The following is a 22,836-nucleotide window of genomic DNA, read 5'->3' as shown; positions in this document are numbered from 1 at the left end:
CAGAGTGAACAGCAACCTACAGGATGGGAGAAACTTTTTGCAATCTACCCATCTGACAAAGGGCTAATATCCAGAATCTACAAAGAACTTAAACAAATTCACAAGAAAAAAATAAACCCCATCAAAAAGTGGGCAAAGGGTATGAACAGACACTTCTCAAAAAAAGACATTTATGCAGCCAATAGACATATGAAAAAATCCTCATCATCACTGGTTATCAGAGAAATGCAGATCAAAACCACGATGAGATACCATCTCACACCAGTTAGAATGGCAATCATTAAAAAGGCAGGAAACAACAGATGCTGGAGAGGCTGTGGAGAAATAGGAACACTTTTGCCCTGTTGATGGGAGTATAAACTAGTTCAATCATTGTGGAAGACAGTGTGGTGATTCCTCAAGGATCTAGAACCAGAAATACCATTTGACCCAGCAATCCCATTACTGGGTATATACCCAAAGGATTATAAATCATGCTACTATAAAGACACATGCACATGTATGTTTATTGTGGCACTATCCACAGTAGCAAAGACTTGGAACCAACCCAAATGTCCATCAATGATAGACTTGATAAAGAAAATGTGGCACATATACACCATGGAATATTATGCAGCCATAAAAAAGGATGAGTTCATGTCCTTTGCAGGGAGATGGATGATGGCGGAATCCATCATTCTCAGCAAAATAGCACAAGGTCAGAAAACCAAACACCGCATGTTCTCACTCATAAGTGGGAGCTGAACAATGAGAACACATGGACATAGGGAGGGGAACATCACACACCATGGCCTGTTTGGGGGTGGGAGGCTGGGGGAGGGATAGCGTTAGGAAAAATACCTAATGTAAATGATGACTTGATGGGAGCAAACCAACACAGCACATGTATACCTATGTAACAAACCTGCACATTATGCACATGTACCCTAGAACTTAAAGTATAATAATAATAATAATAAAAGAGCAAAAAAAATTGGCCATGAAGAATTTATGCAATAGAAATTGACAAATACTACAAACCATACCCCTCTCCCCAAGAGCTAGTTGTTAAGTATTTACCAGGATACCACTGATTGTACCCCATTTATTTTTCTTTTGCACATTCAATAATCAGGTCTTTCCCAAGTTCCAATCAAGTGTGCAGTATGGTGCCAAGAACTCTTTTAAAAAAGAGGGGGGCCTACCTCTCACCTTCTGTTTTTAGCCTCCCTCTTCATTCTGCCTTTTTACAGGGGCCTATTTTCATTTCTGAGACCCTTGTGATCCTTTTCTTTCTTTTTTGACTTTTCTAAGTCTTTCTTCCCAGCTTTTTTGCTTCTCACTATACCCTGCCACTGACTATGTTCTCTAAATAAAATAACCTAAAAAGAAAAGACTGGCCGGGCGCGGTGGCTCAAGCCTGTAATCCCAGCACTTTGGGAGGCCGAGACGGGTGGATCACGAGGTCAGGAGATCGAGACCATCCTGGCGAACACCGTGAAACCCCGTCTCTACTAAAAAATACAAAAAACTAGCCGGGCGAGGTGGCGGGCGCCTGTAGTCCCAGCTACTTGGGAGGCTGAGGCAGGAGAATGGCGTAAACCCGGGAGGCGGAGCTTGCAGTGAGCTGAGATCCGGCCACTGCACTCCAGCCCGGGCTACAGAGCGAGACTCCGTCTCAAAAAAAAAAAAAAAAAAAAAAAAAAAAAAGGAAAAGACTGCTGAGATATTATTCTTAAGTAACATTGATAGCAAAAGTACACCTAAAAATCTTAGGAAATTTTATAAGGATTTAATAAACCTATAAAATAATATATAATTAGCTTGTATGCAAAATGATACTAAAAGTCTCCCCTTCTTAGGCGTGCTAACATTTTCTTAAATTGCAGTATTAAAATTAGCATTCTTAACATGCTTGAAAACTTTTTTCTTTTTATTACCAGAGACACCTTTCTTCTCTAAATATTTGATTTTCCTTTTAGGGCCAGAAGGACTCCACCAAATTTCAACACTAAGATAACCACCTGTTACCAGTCATCAACAAATAGTTACTGAGGACCTACCATGCATCAGGAACTGCAGATGCCGGAAATAATATGGACAACAGACCCAGATTCTGCCTCATTACTTTTGTAGTTTTCTACTGTTCAACTCTTGGTATACATCTAAGGAAACTGCATCATCTACTAAACATAGAGCTTGGATCCTCTTATGAGAGTTCAGGCGCATTCGGGGGGTGTGGCTGTAGCCTCTGATTCTCTTAGATTGGCAGTGAAGGAAGAATCCCTACAAAGGCGGGATCTGCTGCACTTTGGAATCTCACCTCCTGACCCTAAAATCAGCCTTGAAGAGTCCTCGCCTCCTGCCCAAGTAGGCACAATCAAACTACTATACCAAAAAGCACAACTCTTCCTTCAACAAGACTCTTTTCTTCAAAAACCACATGCAAGTGAAGACTTCACTGGGTATGTGTAGACCAGACATTACTAAGTAACTACTTGTGGTGAGACATGAGCTGGTACCTGTGCATTTACATGGGGGCTCTGTGATCAGAAAGGCCCTGTGCTTGGTTTAATGCTCTGTCGTCGCTGTCTTAGAATTCTCTGCATTTTTATTTTGCCCTGGGCCCCACCAATTATGTGCCTGATTCTGCAGCCAGACTTTTTGGTCTTTCAGGATAGATTACTTGTGTGGAGACTGTGGCTCTTCACAGTGGTACCTCCCTTCTTCTTCTGACACTGAACTGTAAGAGACAGACACTGTCTTAACTCCATCACACAGGAACACAACCCTTCACATCTTTTTACAGAGTTGGGATTTTCACTCCCTTTTATTTCTCCCTCTCAGTTCTGTGGTCTTCCCTGAGGCTCATCTCTTCCTTGGGTAACAAACACTGAAAATGGTGTCTGCCTTCGAGAACGTGGTAGCTCTCCACAAAGCCTTAGAGTCTTAAGTACAATAACCATAGCAGAGAATGTGCCACACAAGGTAGTGCTTGAGATACACACACACACACGCCCCCAAAAGAAAGGGTTTCATCACAATAGATTAGTGGGGGAAATCCTGTGAGGTGAAGGGACAGTATCTCTATCAAACAGGTAAGAAAATGCAGATATCTGAGGACATTTGCTCCTTCTGTGGCGCAGGAAATTATTTCTCCATTTCATGTTCCCTTCAAGGGAAAAACAAAACAGGAAGCTCAAACTATGTTACCCTGCTGCTATGTGACTTTGTGTAAACCACTTAACCCCCGATCTTGTTTTTTTTCATCCAAGAAACAAACGCCTGAGAAGAAATGAGTTCAGCAATCCCTCTGGGCCCCAAATTCTCTTATTCTAGGGAAAAATGAATGTTCTTATAATGAGAGATGAATGCAGAAGGAAGTAAAGACAACTGCATTGTGGTGGGAAAGTCGTGCCTGAGGTACATTTTAATTTTTAATGTCTTCATAGCCCCCAGTTTTAAACAGTCCTGACCTCTTTAAAGATGGCTGCACCACATCATACTGCCTATTACTGGGAGAAACAATCCTCTTGTCCTAAGACATAAAATTTCTTAGAAAAGAAACCGATACTTAAGAAAGATTGTACTGATGAGCTTTCAATCTGCACTGTTGTCAGGGAGCCTATAGAAATCACATTTTGAAAAAATTAACCAAGGGCAGCTGAGGAAAATTGTCATAAAGAATTCGTTTTCCTTCTGTAACAATAATCACATAAGAGAGCTGTAATGAGAAAGAAACAAATGAAGAGGGGCACAGGAACAGGGCACAAAAAGCAGTGTTGTGCATGTGTCAAGTCGAATGTGGAGATGGGGTAGAGATTAAGAGGAAAATGGACACCATTTGTTAGTAGATTAAGCAGAAAGTCTATCAGTCAGGATGCTCATAATTGCTCTATCAAATGGCTAAGGAAGCTATTTAGCTCTATGTTTCTTCAGTTAACCATAAAGGATCAATGTTAGAAATGAAAAGGAAAAAGGTTGATAAATTATACAGAACTGCATGGTGGAATACTGCTTATCCTCCCTGGAGTTGTGGCGGGAGTAGCTTTGAGCAAATTCCAAATTTTCATATGGGTTCTTCGTTTCTTTCCTCCATTCAGCTTTCCATATCAGGCATAGATTATTTATCACAGCCCCCATTATTGCGTTAGCTTGAGTAGTCCTCTGGCTCTCTGTCTGCAGGAGGATACTCATTTTGCATTTGTAATTACCAGACTTAAAAGGAGCCAGTTAATTCTGCTTCTGTTCTGGGGTCTCATTTAGTAGAATGATGTCTTAAGAAAAAATATGGGAACTGAATTTTGCTTGGGCCTGGAATCCCAATTACTCTTAATCCCAGTGTCTCACTGGTATAGATAACTAATGTTTACAGAAGGGATAAACTAATGTTTATCCACTATTCCCCCAAATTTCTTTTCACTGCATTAAACGGTTGTTAGTTTAGTAAATTTGACCTGCTAGTGAGTTCAGAAGCAGAATCTTTCCTTCTTTAATCTTGTATTTATATAGAAAAGTGTGAGTTGCAGAGGTAACAATTATATAGTTAATTAAGTTAATATACACAGTCCAAACATCATTTTAGAGATATAGGCTCCTGCAGTTAAAGAGTTCCAGTTAACTGGATTAAGCTCTTCCCTCTGCTCCATGTAGCAAACATCAGTTTTATAGTAATATTAGTTCTACTTGTCATATCCGTTAACAGTTGAAGGTATCTATTTTAAAATCAAAGGTAGTATTCACTACCAGACAGAAAGCCAACTTTTAAATTTTATTTACCTCAAGTTTTGTTTTTGTTTATAATGAAGATGAAAGAAATATATATATAAAATGATATATATATATTTATATATATAAAATGACTTTTAATGCCATAAATACATTAAAAGTATGATGGTATTTTTATCATCAAGCTTCATTTCATTGTAGTTTTCATTAACCTCTCTCTGCAGTGACTTTTTCTCCTTTTTAATTTCCATAACACTATGCCATATATTTCTTTCGTAATGACTGATGATGAATGCTGATTTTTAACATTAAATATTTTATGTGAAGAATTAAACCATTAGCAGACTGTGCAGAAATACGAATGTATCATATTCAAATTACCAAGTTAGATCCAGAAAATTTAACGTTTAATATAAAATTTTAGCAAATTTGTGTAAGTATAACCTCCTGAAAACTTTACAGACAGATAACCTACTGTTCACTTAATAACCATAAACACACAGTTTTCTTTCTTTCTTTCTTTTTTTTTCTGTGAGACGGGGTCTCGCTCTGTCACCCAGGCTGGAGTGCATTGGCGTGATCTCTGCTCACTGCAACCTCCACCTCCCAGGTTCAAGCAATTCTCCTGCCTCAGCCTCGCAAGTAGCTGGAACTACAAGTATGCGCCACCACGCCCAGCTAACTTTTGTGTTTCTTTTAGTAGAGATGGGGTTTCACCATGTTGGCCAGGCAGATCTCGAACTCCTGACCTCAGATGATCCACCTGCCTCGGCCTCCCAAAGTGCTGAGATTACAGGCGTAAGCCACCATGCCCGGCAAACAAACAGTTTTCAAAATACTATCCATTTGTATAGCGCTTTTCAGTTTTTAAAGCACTAGTTTAAACATTTTATTGGACTTTCACAACAAAAATATAAGGGATACAAGACTCTTTTATTCTCCATTCTATAGATGAGGAAGCCAAGACCTCATTAAGGTGTAGTGCCCCGGTCTACCTAGCACCTATAACTAGCAGAGTTCAAAATACAGTCTAGCTGTATTGATCTTCAGTATTTGTGCTGGGTACATTCATCCCCTTTTTATGAAGATTTGTCATTATTTGGTTCTAGGACTGGATACGCATTCATTAGTGCAAATCTAATCCTTGAGTAGTATAGGCACACGTTGGAGATGTTGTGGATTTGGTTCCAGAGCACCTCAATAAAGCAAAAATCACAGTAAAGTGAGTCACACAGATCATTTGGTTTCCCAAGCGTATAAAAGTTATGTTTACACTATATTGTAGTCTATTAAGTGTGTAATAGCATTATTATAGTATAGTGTTCTAAAAAACAATGTACATGCCTTAATTTTAAAATATTGTATTGCTAAAAAAAAAAGCTAATGATCAACTGGGCCTTCAGTGAGTTGTAATCCTTTTGTTGGTGGAGGGCATTGCCTCAATGTTGATGGCTACTAACCAGGGTGGTGGTTATCAAAGTTGGGGCAGCTGTGGCAATTTCTTAAGTTAAGACAGCAATGATTTGCCACATTGATTGACTCTTCTTTTATGAAAGAGTTTTCGGCAGGATGCAATATTATTTGACAGCATTTTAACCACAGTAGAATTTACTTCAAAATTGTAGTCAGTCCTCTCAAAATGTGTCTCTGCTTTATCAGTGAAGTTTATGTAATATTCTAAACCCACTGTTGTCATCTCAACAATGTTCACAGCATCTTCACCAGGAGTAAATTCCATTTCAAGAAACCATTTTCTTTGCTCAGCCATAAGAAGCAACTCCTCATCCTTTCAAGTTTGATCATGAGATTGCAGCAATTCAGTCACGTCTTCAGGTTCCACTAATTCTCTTGCTATTTCTACCACATCTGTAGTTACTTCCTCCACTGAAGTCTTGAAGTTGCCAAAGTCATTCATGAAGGTTGATATCCACATCTGCCAAACATCTGTTAAGGTTGATAGTTTGATCACCTTTCATGAATCACAGAAGTTCTTAATAGCAGCTAGAATGGTGAATCTTTTCCAGAAGGTTTTCAATTTGCTTTGCTCAGATTTGTGAGAGGAATCACAGTGGGAGCTATAGCCTCAGGAAATCACACACACACACACACACACACACACACACACACACATATACATATATATATATTTCTTTTTTTTTTTTTTTTTGAGACGGAGTTTTGGCTCTTGTTACCCAGGCCAGAGTGCAATGGCAGGATCTCAGCTCACTGCAACCTCCGCCTCCCAGGTTCAAGCGATTATCCTGCCTTAGCCTCCCGAATAGCTGGGATTACAGGCATGTTTCACCACGCCTGGCTAATTTTGTTTTTTTTAGTAGAGATGGGGTTTCTCCCTGTTGGTCAGGCTGGTCTCAAATTCCTGAACTCAGGTGATCTGCCTACCTCAGCCTCCCAAAGTGCTGGGATTAGAGGTGTGAGCTACCGCGTTCATCTTACAATGTATTGCTTAAATAATAAGACTTGAAAGTTGAAATTATTCCTTGATCCATTTACTGTAGAAGGCATGAAAGTGATATTAATCTCCTTGTACATCTCCATCAGGACTCTTGGGTGATTAGGTGCACTGTCAATGAACAGTAATCTTTTGAAAGCAGCCTTTTTAAATAAACAGTAGGTCTCAACAATAAGCTTAAACACATTCAATAAACAATGCTGTAAACAGATGTGATATTTACACATATGTTTAAAACACTTTTTATTTAAAGTGAGAGACATCACAGAACATAAAACAGAACTACCATTTGACCCAGCAATCCTATTACTGGGTATATATCCAAAAGAAATTAAATTGTTCTACCAAAAGAAATGTGTACTCATATGTTTATTGCAGCACTATTCACAATAGCAAAGACATGGAATCAACCTAGGTGCCCATCAGTGGCAGACTGGATAAATAAAATGTGGTGCATATACACTATGGAATAGTATGCAGCCATAAAAAATGAAATCATGTTCTTTGCAGCAATTTGGGTGCAGCTCGAGGCCATTATCCTAACTGACTTAATGCAGGAATAGAAAACCAAATACTGTATGTCTTACTTATAAGTGGGAGCTAAACATTGAGCACTCAAGGACATAAACATAGGAACAATAGACACTGCAGACTACTAGAGGTAGGAGGGAGAGAAGGGGCAAGGATTGAAAAACTAACTATTGGGTATTATGGTCAGTACCTGGGTGATGGGACCATTTGTACCCTAGAGTTCAGGGTACAATATACCCAGGTAACAAACTTGCACACGTACCCCCTGAATCTAAAATAAAAGTTGAAATTACAACAAAAGTAATAAAAAATAAAGCGAGAGATGTGTGACTCTAATATGAACACGTAGAGGCCATTGTAGGACTATTAACTGGTCCACTTGCAATATTGCTGTGTCTCAGGCAATCGGGAGGCCTGAGGAGAGGAAGAAAGACAAGAACAGCTGGTTGCTGGAGCAGACAGAGCACACACATTTATTGATCAAGTCCGCTGTCTAATGTGGGTGTAGTTTATGGTGCCCAAAATAATTACAGTAGTAACATCAAAGATCACCGATCACAGATCACCATAACAGACATAATAATGAAAAAGTTTAAAATACTGGGAGAATTACCCAAATGTGGCACAGAGACACGAAATGAGCACATGCCTTTGGAGAAATGGTGCTAGTAGACTTGCTCAATGCAGGGTTGCAACACATCTTCAATTACAAAAAAAAAAAAAAAAAAAGCAGTATCTGTGAAGCAGAATAAAGTGAAGCACAGTAAAACAATGTATGCACAAACAAATTTTAAGAGAGAGCTGAAGTAATTTTTGTAAAAGTACAGAACTTAGAAGAAATGAAAGAGGTGTCAAATAATTTGAAATTAACAAGTGTTAATAGTCTTTCTCAGTCTCTCTGGATGGAGCAATGGTTCCTCTCATAAAACATCATGCTAGGATGAGAAGGATTATAATAGATTTATCAAGCCTAGCAAAAGAGGAAATAAACTAGTTACCTGAATAATTTCTGAGACTGACAACGGTGGAATTAGTACACCAATTCCAATATCTCCTCCTCACTAATATGTACATTTTCTTAAGCAGAAATTTCATTATAGACTGATTCTCCAAATCCCCCTATATGGGACATTATTTTTATTTCTGTTTTAGACAATATTTGTTCTAGATTTATCCACATTTATCAATACTGTCACTCACTATTCCGTTTTATTGGTCTCAGCTTTATTGAGATATAATTCACATGCAACTCACCCATTTAAAAGTATACCTACATTTTAATATATTCACAGTATTGTGCAATCATCACCACAATCAACTTTACATTTACGTTTTCATCATCCCCCAAAAAACACTGTACCCTTTAGCAGTCTACCCCATTTCTCCATTTTTCCCTCCCAGCCCTTGGCAACTGCTAATCTAGTTTGTGTCACACTATTCCTTCTTGCATCTCAGCTCTTTCATTTTCCTTCTGCCAGAAGTAGAATTTCCCTCCATTCAGCAAACAAAAATTGTGACATTTCAAACCAAATGCAAAATATTTTTCCTTAATTTCTTCTCATTCCCAAAGGCAAAAATATGTAGGACTTCTTTCTTTGAGCTGTGTTCATTAGGATGAACTAATCCTTGAAAGATCATCCTGATGATCAGCTCTTGAGACTAGTAGTGAGTTGAAGCTGGTTTCAAAAGAGTAAGTTACTAAAATTTTCTCCTCAAAAAATTAATCTTAGTCTTTTTTTCTTAACTGGATTTTAAGATATTTAGTGTTCAATAAAGACCTCTTGGTTAGTAATTGCCTGCAAAATATTTAAGACACATACTTGTAAAGAAGAGTCAGTATCCAGGAGGCAAAACACCTTCACGGGGACCAGGGAAATGTATTGAGATATCAGAATAAAGTTTGCATTTATTGAGAGGTGTTAAAGAAAAACAAAGCCAGACACTAGTTAAAGGTGGTAAAGACAGTTTCTATTCAGTAATACTACTGCAGTAGTGGAGAGAGACTTCAGTATAGTAGATATGAGTTCTAAATTTCTCTTCAAATAATCAATATGTCAGTATGTTCAATTCTTTGCCTTCTACTTTTAAATGTAACTTCCTCATAAAGCAACCTTTTTCGATTACCTGCTCCATCCTGACTCATTCCGATTAACTGCTCTTTTTCCTGCCAAACCTTACTCACCCCGTCACTCTCTTTAAATTAGCCAATTGGAATTAGTTTAGCCTGTGCGGTCTAACTCTGGCCAACAGGGGAATGACACAGCAGCAGGGGCCACGTGTGTCAGGGATAAGAACCCCTTCCCCTCCCTTGTCAAGTGGGCACTCATCACTGCTCCATCTGTAACGGTGCACCCTTCTGTAGAAGTACATTGCCTTGCTGAGAATTAAAAAGAAAATTTTATATTCGAATGTTATTTCTTTTGCAGTACAGAAACTTTATTTATAACAAGTATAAAACTGAGCTCAACTTCAATTGTGTAGAGGTAATGGTGGTTTAAAGAGAGACTGATGAAACAGGGAGGGAGAAACCAGTGGCAGGTCCAAGAGAGTCAGGGAAGTGGAAAATTACAAAAAACAAGAAGGGGCTTGGTCAATGTAATCAGGCCATCTGGTTTATTAATTGGCACTTTATGGAGAAGAAACAAACTTTGAATCTCCAGGACAGGAGGTAGTTTTACAAATTGGGTAAAGCACCTATCAAAATTAGTCCCTTACCCTCCCACGGAGCCTGGGAGACAAAAGAACAAGAAGGTGGTAAGAAGACAGGAGATGGGATGGGAGTGGGGGAGTGGGGGTTGGGGATGAGTGGAACTCACACTATCTCCTTTGAGGTCGAAGAGAGAGCTCCAGGTCATTAAGGAGATAGCTCTGGGTGGCAGAAGATTTACATATCAAAAAAGTAGTTTATAAGCAGGCTAACTATTTGTACTTTGAAAGCAATCTCTCTTTTCACTTTTTCTGCTTTTAAGATCTTCTCTTTTACTTTGGTGTTCTATAGCTTTTCTTTAATATGTCTTGGCGTAGAAATCTTTTCATTTATCTTGTTTGGGATCCACTAGGTTTCCCAGCTCTAAGATTGGTATCTTTTAAAAACTGGGGGAAATTCTTATCACCCCATTGAGTATTCCTCTTCTCCATTATCTCTATTATCTCCTCCTGAAACTCTGATTAGATATATGCTTAACTTTCTTACACTAGCCTTTATAATGACCTATGTTTCATGCTTTCTATCTTTTCATCTCTCTGGACTGCATTCTAGTTTGTTTCTTAGGATTGATCTGCCAGTTCACTATCTGCATTATTATCTAATATGTTGAATGGTATTATCCATTTCATTATAATTTTTAATTATTATATATTACTTTGCAGAATCTAATATTGTACAAACACTTGGTCTATTTTTATGGTCTCAGGTTCCCTGATCATATTTTCTTTTCTTTTTTTTTTTTTTTTTTTTTTTTTTTTTTAGAAACGGATGTTTATTTCCCATTAATTTAATTTCCATGTTGCTTAAGAGCCCATGCAAGAACAGCTTAAGACCATTCAGCATTCAGTGGTTGCTCCTTCTCATTCAGTGGCCTGAGTGAGCAGTGGGAGCTGCAGATCAGTCTTCCATGGCAGGCCGAGTGCTCCAGTCTTCAGTAGGGAACTGCTGAATAGTCACAGAGGGCACCTGCACGCCTTCAGAACAGTTTGCAACCTCGGGCTGAGTAGCAGTGAACTCAGGAGCTGAAGCAGTCCATTCACCCTGAAATTCTTCCTTGGTCAGAGCCTTTTCAGCAGCAGCCTGCTCTTCTTTTTCAATCTCTTCAGGATCTCTGTAGAAGTAGAGATCAGGCATGACCTCCCACAGGTGTTCACGGGAAATGGTGCCATGCATGCACAGAACTTCCCGAGCTGGTGTCCACCACATCAAACCCACTGAGTGAGCTCCCTTGTTGTTGCATGGGATGGCAATGTCCACATAGCGCAGAGGACAGTCTGTGTTACAGAGCAATGGCAGGTAGGTTAACATAAGATGCCTCCGTGAGAGGCTGGTGGTCAGCCCTGGGGTCAGTAGCCACAAGAAGCTGTGGCTCCTGGAAGGTTGCCTGGATTTGGGTAGTGAAGTTTCCAGGAGTGAAGAGGCCAGCAATTGGAGTGGCTTCAGTGGCAGCAGCAAACTTCAGCGTATTTTCAAACTCTTAGAAAATTTCCCTTCCTTCTTTCCTTCCTTCCTTCCTTCCTTCCTTCCTTCCTTCCTTCCTTCCTTCCTTCCTTCCTTCCTTCCTTCCTTCCTTCCTTCCTTCCTTCCTTCCTCCCTCCCTCCCTCCCTCCCTCCCTCCCTCCCTCCCTCCCTCTATCTTTCTCTCAGAGTCTCCCTCTGTTGCCAGGCTGGAGTTCAGTGGGGTGATCTCGGCTCACTGCAACCTCTGCCTCCCAGGTTCAAGTGATTCCCCTGCCTCAGCCTCCTAAGTAGCTGGGACTACAGATGTGTACAACCACCCCCAGCTAATTTTTTGTATTTTAGTAGAGACGGGGTTTCACCATGTTGGCCAGAATGGTCTCGATCTACTGACCTTGTGATCTGCCCACCTCAGCCTCCCAAAGCGAGAAAATTTCTTTAAACATAACTGTTTTATATTCCATGTCAAAAATTCTATTATATGAGGATTTTGTGGTCTGTCATTTTACTCACAGTGCCTTACTTCTTTCATTGTTTTGCGATTCTTCACTCTTGACTGCTCATTTTATAAGAAACTTTATTTGTGGTATCTTGAATCCTGGGCTGAAATTGAGTTCTTTCAAAGAAGTTATAAATTTTCTTCTGCTGGTCACCTGAGGACATGGTCGTCTGGGATCATGCTTGAGGTTTTATGGACCACACATGCACGATGAATCAGAACTCAAGCAAAGACCAATTTGGGATTATGAATCCTCAGAGAATTCCATCCTCTCACACGATGCCAAAATCAATTTGCTTGTGAAATATCAGAGTTTGTTGCAAATTCATTCTTACATTGACAGTATAGCTCTCTAGAATACTGTTATTATGAAGGCCTCCTGTTAGATTTCCTGCACTAACCAAGACCTAGGCTGTATCTCACAGCTGGTCCCACACAACCATCAGAATGGAAGCCAAATAATTCTAGGGTTTAGCAAAAATTCTCACAGCAATACCCACTTGGGAACTTGCTTACCAATCTGATTTTCTGATTTTATTTTATGTTAGGGATCTGTTCACTCTTTACTTTCAAGCAGCCTCATAGATATAGTTGTATATTTATAGATACAGACATATATTTTAATTATTTCATCATATATTTTAGTTATTTCAACAGTGAGGGTGATATAGATGATATAGGGTACCTATTCTACCATACTACCGGAAATAAAAATTGTTTTTATTTTATTCATTTTCTCTTAAATTCATATAAATTTATTCCCCCCCCCAATTTAATCAGCCACTGAGAGGAAAAACTCCTATATCTGTCCTTTTATGGACATTCAAAGATTTTGTTTTGTTTTTGTTTCATTTTTAGCAACAAATGCTTCTTTCAGTTTACAGGAAAAAAAAATAGTTCTATTTGAAAGATACTCTGACATGCTATTAAAGGGAGTGTGGAATTGTACATGGACCCCATAACCCTGGTCTTGGTGTTACTACTATGATTGTGATACATTACAACGTAAAAGATTTCACAGATTGTAATTAATGTTACTAATCAGTTGAACTTAAGATAGGGAGATCATTCAGGTGGGTCTAATTTAATCAGATAAGCTCTTTAACAGCAGAGTATTTTCTCTAGCAAGTAGCAGAAGGAGTGATTAGATTCCACGCAAGAGAAGGATTGACATAGTGTTGCTAGTTTGAAGATGCAAGGATTTGGAAAGCAGCCTCTAGGATTTGTGACCCCTAGTCAATAGCTAGCTAGAAAACTGGGACCTCATTCCTACAACCACAAGGAACTGGATTCTGCCAACCACAAGAATGAACTTGGAAGCAGATTCTTCCTGAGAGTCATCTCCAGACAACAGCACAATCCAAATGACAACTTGATTTCAGCCTTGTGAGACGCTCAGCAGATAATCCAGTTGAGCCTACCTGGACTTCTGACCTAAAGAACTATGTGCTAATATAGATGTTAAGTTTCCATGGTGGTGGGCTTTTGTTATGCGGCAATAGAAAACTCAAGCAGGCATATTTCTCCATCACCTGTAACTTTAAGAAAAAACAAAACTAGTGAATTTTTCTTGAAGCTTTTGGTTCGGGGAACACAGAATACCGAACGACAAAAGCTCACCTTCAAGAGATACATTGTGCCTATGACTATACTATTAAACTTTGAACAGAGAAAATAATGCAATTGAGTTTGCTATTGGCAAGCAAAGGTCAATTTAGTGAAATGTCAAATACTTTTCAGTGAAAAGGCAGATCATTTTATCTGACACCAAGTCAGTGTTCTGGATTGTAATCTGTAAGCCACTGTCTTCACATTACTCTCACAGAAGCTGACTCCTCTCTGTCTTTTCTCAGGTTAAAGCCATGTTCTCCAGTGCTCACCTGTGGGCTCTGGAAGTGCCCTCTCTCCTTGATGAGGCTGTAGGTCTCTGCAGCAAAGTGGAGCCACTTTACATTTAGCTACATGTTGACCTCCCTCTTCCTCCAATTCACCCTTAATTGCCTTTCTAGCTTCATTTTTGATAAATATCCACACAGATCCTAAATTGGGAAGATATTTATTGTTGCCCAGACATGCCAGGTACTTTCCTAATTTCCAGCAGGTTCTTCCTTCCCTACATGATGACCATTCTTCCATTTCCACCTGTAGAAACTGTAATCATTCAATATTCAGCTCAGGCATCACTTGCCCCATTTCTTGATTCTTCCAGGCAGAACTGGATAGTTCCTATTTTGTGTTTCCAAAGTCTTCAAAGATAGCTTTTGCCCTCTGTTGTGTAATTGCCATGACATTAAGTTACTGACATTAAGAACAATGGCCTATGAATCCCCAAACATCTATGAATCCCCAAAACCTGGCACAGTTCATTATTAGATGTTTGATCCTTGTTTGTGGAATTGAGTGAACCTAATTTGGCTCAGGCCCAGTGAGATAAACAAAATAATCAGGTGCAAAAGAATAGTTGTATGCAAAAGAATAGTTCTGTTTTTTTAAATGTATGAGTCAGCATATTGCTCACTACTTTCTCTTCAACTGGATTGTGTAGCCTCAATGTTTCTCCCAAGTTTTCATAACCCATGAGTCAACCACCAGGCTTCAAAACCAGATGATTTTAACAGGTTCAACTCTCTGTCCTGTGCTATAACATCCTCACAATCTGATACACATCTACATACAAAAGCCTCATTCAGCTGCCTAAAAGTTGCTTTTACTAAACTGCTCTCCCTCTAAAACCCCGTAATAACTTTTCATAGCCTAGAACTGCATGATCTAATATGGTAGTCACTAGCCCCTATCCATGAGCACAGCTTGAGATGTACCAAAAGTGTTAAATGTCCACTGGATTTCAAAGACATAGTATGAAAAAAAGAATGTCAAATATATTGATTTTATGTTGCAATGCCTACACTGAGTAAAGAAAATTTATCACTAAAATTAATTTCCCCTGTTTCTTTTTACCTTTTCTAATGAGGCCTCTAAAATTGTAAATTACATATGTGGCTTGTATTATACTCTACTGGGATGTGCTAGCCTACAGCATAAAGTCCCAGCACCTGAATTTGGTGCTGTAATTCACATCTGGCTGCAATCTCCTCTACTTGTCTCAACTCTCATATCCCACATATGAAATGTCCACCATGGCCAGTATTTTTTCAGAGACTCTGTGCTTTCTTATTCTTTTCTTCTGCTCATACTATTACCTGGATGATCTCTCTCTCTCTCTCTTTTTTTTTTTTTTTTTTAAATTTTGCTTATCAATATCTTATCCTCTCCTGCAAGCTCACTTTAGCTTCACTGCCTGGAAGAAACCTCCTCTGATCCCACTAATGGAAAGGGATTTCTTCTAAAGGAAGGATTCTGATGTGTATTTATTGTATATTTATCTTGTCTTGTCTATTACGTTATAAGCACTTAGAAGATAGGGACTATTGCCTTCACAAATAGCATAGTGACTTCCCTCAATAACTCTCAAAAATGTGCAATACATAAATTGAAGGGAGGAATTCTATTTAGAAGATAGGTTATAGGCTATATACAGATATGTGTGTACATATATACATGTTCATGTATGTAAATATATATACATAAATACAGACTCAACATTTCATAATTTAATGAAGAGGGAAAGACTCAGCAAGATTATGTAGGTCTTTAGAGAAGAATAAAAAATGAAAATCTTCAGAGAGAATCAACACTGAGAACATTAGGGCTGGAAGATACTGTAGAGAGCACTGCACTCATTTCCCGCTTCTTGCAGATGAAGGAACTGAGGCTGGAGAAGTTAAGAGACCCCTGCTAGAAGGGAAGGCATGTGAGAAGTATACTGCTCTATCTCCTGTGGTCAGTACAGGACCTGATACTTAAGAGGTCAATAAACATTGGCTGGATGAATGAATGAATAAATGATCAATGCAAAGTAAACACATCTAGTGAACTCAAACTAGGCTACCTAGCTCCTGATTCTCAAAACAGTAATATTTTCACTCTACCATGTAGAGAGGGGAAGGACAGTTGGGAAGAAATGGGGAGCTATATTTATAACAGAATTTCAGCCGACCATTAAATTTGCCATCTAACAGTTTTTCTGGCAATGGCATCTAGGCATAGGTGGATTCACAAGAGTTAATTACACCTTTCCTTCCTTTTCGAATGACCCTCTCCAAGTTGGTCATTACTGATCTTGCTGGCATTTATCTGTGCAGAAAACAGTATATATGTGTTTTCAATAATTTTCCTAATTTTCAGTGATGGATTTTCATTGATCCCCTATCCTTTCGTGTCCTGGTCCCTTTCATACATGTATTTGTTGCTTGATATTTTACAGAGCACCTGTCTTATGTATTCTATGTCATCAAATTTTCAAAGCAAACTTATTAGGTTTTATGAGCACTTCCACTTTGAAATGTGGAGCCAAATAAAGAAGTTAACTTAAACTGATCAGATGTCACATACCTTAGGAATGTTGGAGCTGTATATGTCTTCTATATTATTTTCAAATATTATGATTGCTTCTTTGCTTCCCATTATTACTTGTATTGAATAAGAGCACAGATTCATCATGCTGAGCAAGGGGTATAATTTGTGGCCACTGAATGGAGGGAAGCTGTTGGGCAATCTCATGATCTCAGTCTCCCTAGATAATTTCTTATTCTTTATTCTCTTCAAACACAATTTTGATGGTTTAGTATACATGGAAAGAAAACAACCTTTCTTTCAATAGTTTTATCCAATATAACAATAATTGGAATAATTGCTAAACTGGTTTCCCAAAACTTTAGTTGGGGGTACTCTTGCATTTCTGAAGCTCTGGCGTTGGGGAGTTAGCCACTGACATTTCTTTGAGAACCCTGTACATGTGGAATCTTCCCTCTGCCAAAGATAAGGAAACTTTATTTAAAGCTTGAAGATTTTGAAATGTGGGGCTTAGGCTTTAATGGTTTTTCTTTTCTTTTCTTTTCTTTTTTTTAAAAGAAGGCGAAAATAATGCAGTCCGTGCTTTTAAACAGAATAAACAAGCAGGACAACATTAATCAATAAGTCTTAGTTGAGGTTGCCTCACAGGAAATCTATGCACCTTACACATTGTCCATCTGTGTAAGGCAATTTGCTTGTTATTATTTAGATGTGACTGACATAATTTGGCAATCTGGTTTATTAGTATACTTTGTAACAAATTGTGTGTTGAATGCCAGTGATATTTTTTTCTAGCTGTAACTTAACAAGGTGACTTATTCTGAAGTTGTAAATGAATGTTACAAAGATTCTCTCCCACTTTCCCAACTCCTCCTCCCTCTTCCCTCTTCTCTCTTATTCTTTCTTCTTCTCTACACTTATCTTTAATCCACTGATGACAACAAATTTTAGAACACCAAATATTATGGCAAAGTTGTTGGTCATGAGCGTTACCATGGGTACGCTATGTTCCAGCTTTCCAGTTTTAGGAAGCTGAGGTAAATGTCGGCTCTTCCCTTGTGCTGCAGCCCTCCCTTCTCCCATTTCCTTTTTGGGTACTATGGATAGTTTGAAAAAAATGCCAGCGAAATTAAGTGAAGCAATTCCTTTTTGACTTGCATCATGAAATCTTTAGTGTTAAAATGAGTGTATCTTAGTGGAAGAGCCTATTAAATGAACAAGAAGTAAATAATAATGAAGTCATCTTGCTAATTAACCTGGACGGTGACCTGAGTTTTGCTGCAGCTGAAACTCAGCAGTACAATTGCCTTCTTAGCAGAGTTCTGGTGCATCAGATTCTCCTCTTTCTCTGGTGTCCACATGTCTAGCTATTTCAAGAATGTTTGCATCAAACTTTTATTACAAATGCTAATACTGAGTTATTTAGGGAAAAAAGCGACAAATACTTTCTGTGGGGAGAAAAAAACTATTTCTTTCATTTCAAGGGGCCTAATTATAAAACTCCTTTCTATTTTAGTCCCTATTTATTTTCCAATTCTTTGGGGATTGGGTAGTATTTAACAATGAAACAAGCAGTGCCCCGCTGCCTAATTAAGATTTTCTTGTAGGATTAATAAGTCATGTCTCATTAGCCCCACTGAACTAGAGGTGTTAATCTTCACCTTGGCATTTTAATTTCGAAATAAGTTTGTGGATCAAGTATTGAAGGATGTTCAGCAAACACTTTGATTAAAGCCACTGAGTCTTCAGATGCCAGTCTCATGTTATTGATTCAAATGCATCCCTACATACAAATGTTTACATGTGTCTTTTTAAATGTACTAAGCAGTGGCCGGGTGCAGTGGCTCACGCTTGTAATCCCAGCACTTTGGGAGGCCAAGGCGGTCAGATAATGAGGTCAGGAGATCGAGACCATCCTGGCTAACAAGGTGAAACCCCGTCTCTACTAAAAAAAAAAAAAAAAAAAAAAAAAAAAAAAAATTAGCTGTGTGTGTGTGGTGGGCAACTATAGTCCCAGTTACTTGGGAGGCTGAAGTAGGAGAATGGCGTGAACCTGGGAGGCAGAGCTTGCAGTGAGCTGAGATTGTACCACTGCACTCCAGCCTGGGTGACAGAGGAGACTCCATGTCAAAAAAAAGAAAAAAAGAAGTGTGCTAAGCAGTGGTCTGGAATGATTGCTGGAAGAAGCCACCATGTTTCGGCCTTCCCCAACAAAGAAAGCAGAAAGTATCTGTGCGTGTTTTCTGAATTACCTGTGTTTCTTCCTACGATGATTTTTATTTATTTTTTCTCACACTGGGGAACAAGCAAAGAGGTCAGAGCATAGCAGCCATAGACAACTCTTGAGTTTTCTGGTAGAGACTTGCAGGAGGCTATACCATGGACGTTTGCTGGCAATGCTGTCCGAGGCAAGTGGCCTCTGTTTTACAGTGGCATGGCAGAAGACAAAACAATTCACTCCCAAACTCTCAGTTAAAACATTCTAGACTTTTATCTCTTTGTTTTTCCAAATGACAGTGATTCAACAGGCCAAAAAGAGGCCAGTGAATAAAAAATTATATGCCACTGTCATTTCTGTGATTCTCAGTTGCATCTTTGTAAAAGCAAAGAGCTGGGCTAGATAATCTCTTAGGGTCCTTCCAGTTTGAAGATGACAGTGCCCTTACTTTAGTGATGTAACCCACGCCTACCTCTAGGAAGCTGAGCTTGTCTTCTTTGTTGTTTCATCCCCAGTACATCACACATGGTGTTGAATACATACCTGCTGAATGGGTGACTGAAATGGGGCCTTGAAATGCGTTGTAATCTCAAGTGCAGGTTGAGTATGATGAGCTCAGCACTGGGAAATCTCTCCCCAAGGAGCTTTTAATATCATTGAAGAAATTAGCTTAAATAACCTGAAACTTAGTACACCTAAAGAACATTCTGTGGTAAGTGGCACAATGTATGAGGCAGGTTTTATGGATCACAAGAGGTTAGAGAAAGGCATGCAGACCTCATAAAAGGATAGCTACAACTTGGCCGCTATTTTGGTTTTGGCAGATAGAAAAATAAAAATAAAAATAAAATGATGAAAATCAACATATATGTTGTATACTTGCCAGATGTCAGGCTTTTTTTTTTTTTTTTTTTTTGGTTTTGCTTTGCTTTTTTGTTTTTTTGTTTTTGAGAAGGAGTTTCACTCTTTTTGCCCAGGCTAGAGTGCAATGGTGCGATCTCAGCTCACTGCAATCTCTGACTCCTGGGTTTAAGTGATTCAACTGCCTCAGCTTCCCAAGTAGCTAGGATAATAGGCACACGCCACTATGCCTGGCTAATTTTGTATTTTCAGTAGAGATGGGGTTTCACCATGTTGGCCGGGCTGGTCTCAAACTCCTGACCTCAGGTGATCCTCCCACCTTGGCCTCCCAAAGTGCTGGGATTATAAGCATGAGCCACTAAACCTGGTTGATGTCAGGCATTTCGTATAGTATATGTAATCACATTTAATTCTCATAACCCCATGAGATTGGTAGAATGATCCACATGTTACAGATCAGTGAAGTGAGGGTTGAGGAAGTTCAATAACAAGTCCAAGGCCAAACAGTTAACAAATGGTGGAAGAGGAATTTGAACCCATGTCTAACTGGCTACAAAGACCCTAATCCTCCACACACATCAGTCTGCCTGAACAGGAAGAACACTGGGTTGTTAAAGAACCTGGCTTTCAGGACGAATGTGGCCTCTCTAATCAAGCTGTTCCTGGTGAATATGCACCTGCCTGTTCTCTTTGCTGATTCATCCCTATAAGGCCTGAGAATATCCTCACATATGACCTTGTATCTCTTTTGCCTTCTGGGATTTTTTTTTTTTTTTTTTTTTTTTTTTGGTGGATGTTTTCTGTCTGCCCCTCTTTGCTTGTCTCCATCCTTGATATTTACATTTGTCCTGGCTAACCTGCTGGGCTTGGATTGGTTTTGACTTCTAGAATGTGATGTTATTACTGTTCATTTTGCCTACCTTATTCCAACCTGCTGGCTCTGCCATGGGCTTTGCCTTCTGAGTTCCATTATGGGTTCATCTCGTCTTTCTCCTTTTCTTTTCTATACATCTGGCTTCCTCTTACTCTTTACCTGGGCTCTCCCATCGTGCAATATCTATTCATCGTGACTTAGGGCAGACATGATGACAGATGCATGGACAACCCAAACTGGAAGTAAAATCTGAGCAGACATAAAAAAACAGAAACAAGCCTGCTTTGTATAGAGGCCAAGAGGAAATTATTTGGAAGAGAAAATATGGTTTGTATTAAGAATGGGAATATAATTGAATAGGCAGGTACATTAGATAATAGACCTTCTAAAAAGGCAGACATGGGCATGTACATGGTAGTGTAGGAAACGGAGCACCAGCACACATGACTGAAAAAAGAAACTGCATGTTCAAAGCTGTTTATATATGATAAAAATTCAATCTTGAATAGCTCTGACAGAAGAGGAAAGGGAAAAGTAGAGTAAGGATACCAGATAGGACAGTGATGCGGATTTATCCAGACATAGACAGTAGTAACAGCTTGCACCAGTGTTGAGAAGTTGTGTAAATAGAAAAAAGGGGATGGGGTAGAGCCAGTATGAATATTTTAAAGAAAGAGTCATTAGGACTTAGAAGAAGACTGGATGTAATATATGCCATTTTAGGACTGCCCTAGTTTTTAAAAAATCTTGACTTATTTGGGGGGAGTTCAAGAAGAGGTGCACAAGGAAAGAATTTAAGGTGAGTTTTGATACTTCCCTAAATATTTACAACAAATCAAACTTCACAGTGGATAGGAAAGCAGCCAGCAACAATCCAATGTTACAGTGTTATTTAGTTTTAAGTATTCTTGGAATTTGCTCTTTGATAGTTTCCAAACCATGAACTGAGATTTCTCAGAGGTATATGAGACAGTGAAGAACAAATTTCTGTTAGAAAAGTAGGAACCCTTATGAATAGGGGGTAAAGATCAGAAAGAATGGAGTTATTCTTTTTTTTCCTCCTATATGGTAGCTATTCTTGGGACATTTATTCTAATAATCCTAAGGCTATGTAATAATGATCCAAGTTATAGTATAATATAATTTCCTTGAATGGATAGTTGGAAGTAAAAACACTCAGAAATTTCACATTTTGTAAACGTTATAAAAATACTCCTATGATAGACAGGGTGACTGTCGTGATCCCTGGTCCCTGATGTTCATGCTTTTGTATAATCTCCTCCCCATGAGTATGGGCAGAACCTGTGACTTGTGTCTAGCCCACATAGCAAAGGTGATGGGATGTCACCCTTGTGATTTTGATACCTGACAGAGGATGGTCCTTCTAGTAGGCTTACTGGGGACTCTATCTCTGTTGCTGGCTTTGAAGGAGGAAGCTGTCACGAACCTTCAGCTGCTAGAAACTGAATGCTGTCAACAACCACATGCAGGGAAGCACATCTCCCTCCCTTAGCTGAGCCTCCAGATGAGAACCAAGGCGTAAATGACACCTTGATGGCAGTCTTGTGAGACTCTGAAGCAGGGAACTCAGCTAAGCCATGCCCAAACTCATGCCCCACAGGAGTGATGAGGAAATAAATGTGTATTGTTTTAAGTTGCTAACTTTGTGAGAATCTGTAAGACAGCATAGAAAGCAAATAAACTTCACTTTTGGCCCTCCTCTATTATTGGCTGTATAAACAGTGATTAGTGCTTCCATCTTCCCAGTTGTGATGCCAGAGACCTTGGAGCCATTCTGACCTTCTCCCTTTCCTTATGCCCAACATCTAGCATCTAACCACTCTGCATGTTCCAAAATCCTACCTTTCAACCAGTTCTTCTTTTCTATGCTTCATACCCTTCAAACTAGTGAAGCTCAAACTACACAACCCATGCCTTTCTTCAGGGCTGATGGCTATAAGATGCTCACATGAATATGGGAGAGGGAGGGAGGCAACAGAATTGCCAAGGATAAGGGGCAAATAACCGACGAAGACAACACTGATTGATTACTGAACCGAGGCAGGGTGGTGCCAAGGCCTTTGCTCAGACCCCAGTT

The 22,836-nt window shown here is 39.1% G+C and overlaps 1 protein-coding gene and 1 pseudogene across 3 annotated transcripts in view; both read right to left on the bottom strand.

The window, feature by feature from the left end:
* Nucleotides 1–22,836, bottom strand: part of HS3ST5 (heparan sulfate-glucosamine 3-sulfotransferase 5) — a 282,813-nt gene that overhangs the window by 17,743 nt on the left and 242,234 nt on the right. The window lies entirely within an intron of this gene.
* LOC126953466 (40S ribosomal protein SA-like) overlaps nt 7,466–22,836 on the bottom strand; it is a 30,767-nt pseudogene continuing 15,396 nt past the window's right edge.

This window comes from Macaca thibetana, chromosome 4 (genome assembly GCF_024542745.1).
Source record: "Macaca thibetana thibetana isolate TM-01 chromosome 4, ASM2454274v1, whole genome shotgun sequence".
Lineage (NCBI taxonomy): Eukaryota > Metazoa > Chordata > Mammalia > Primates > Cercopithecidae > Macaca > Macaca thibetana.
The sequence above is the reverse complement of the archived record's forward strand: the minus strand, read 5'-3'. Positions and strand labels throughout refer to the sequence as shown.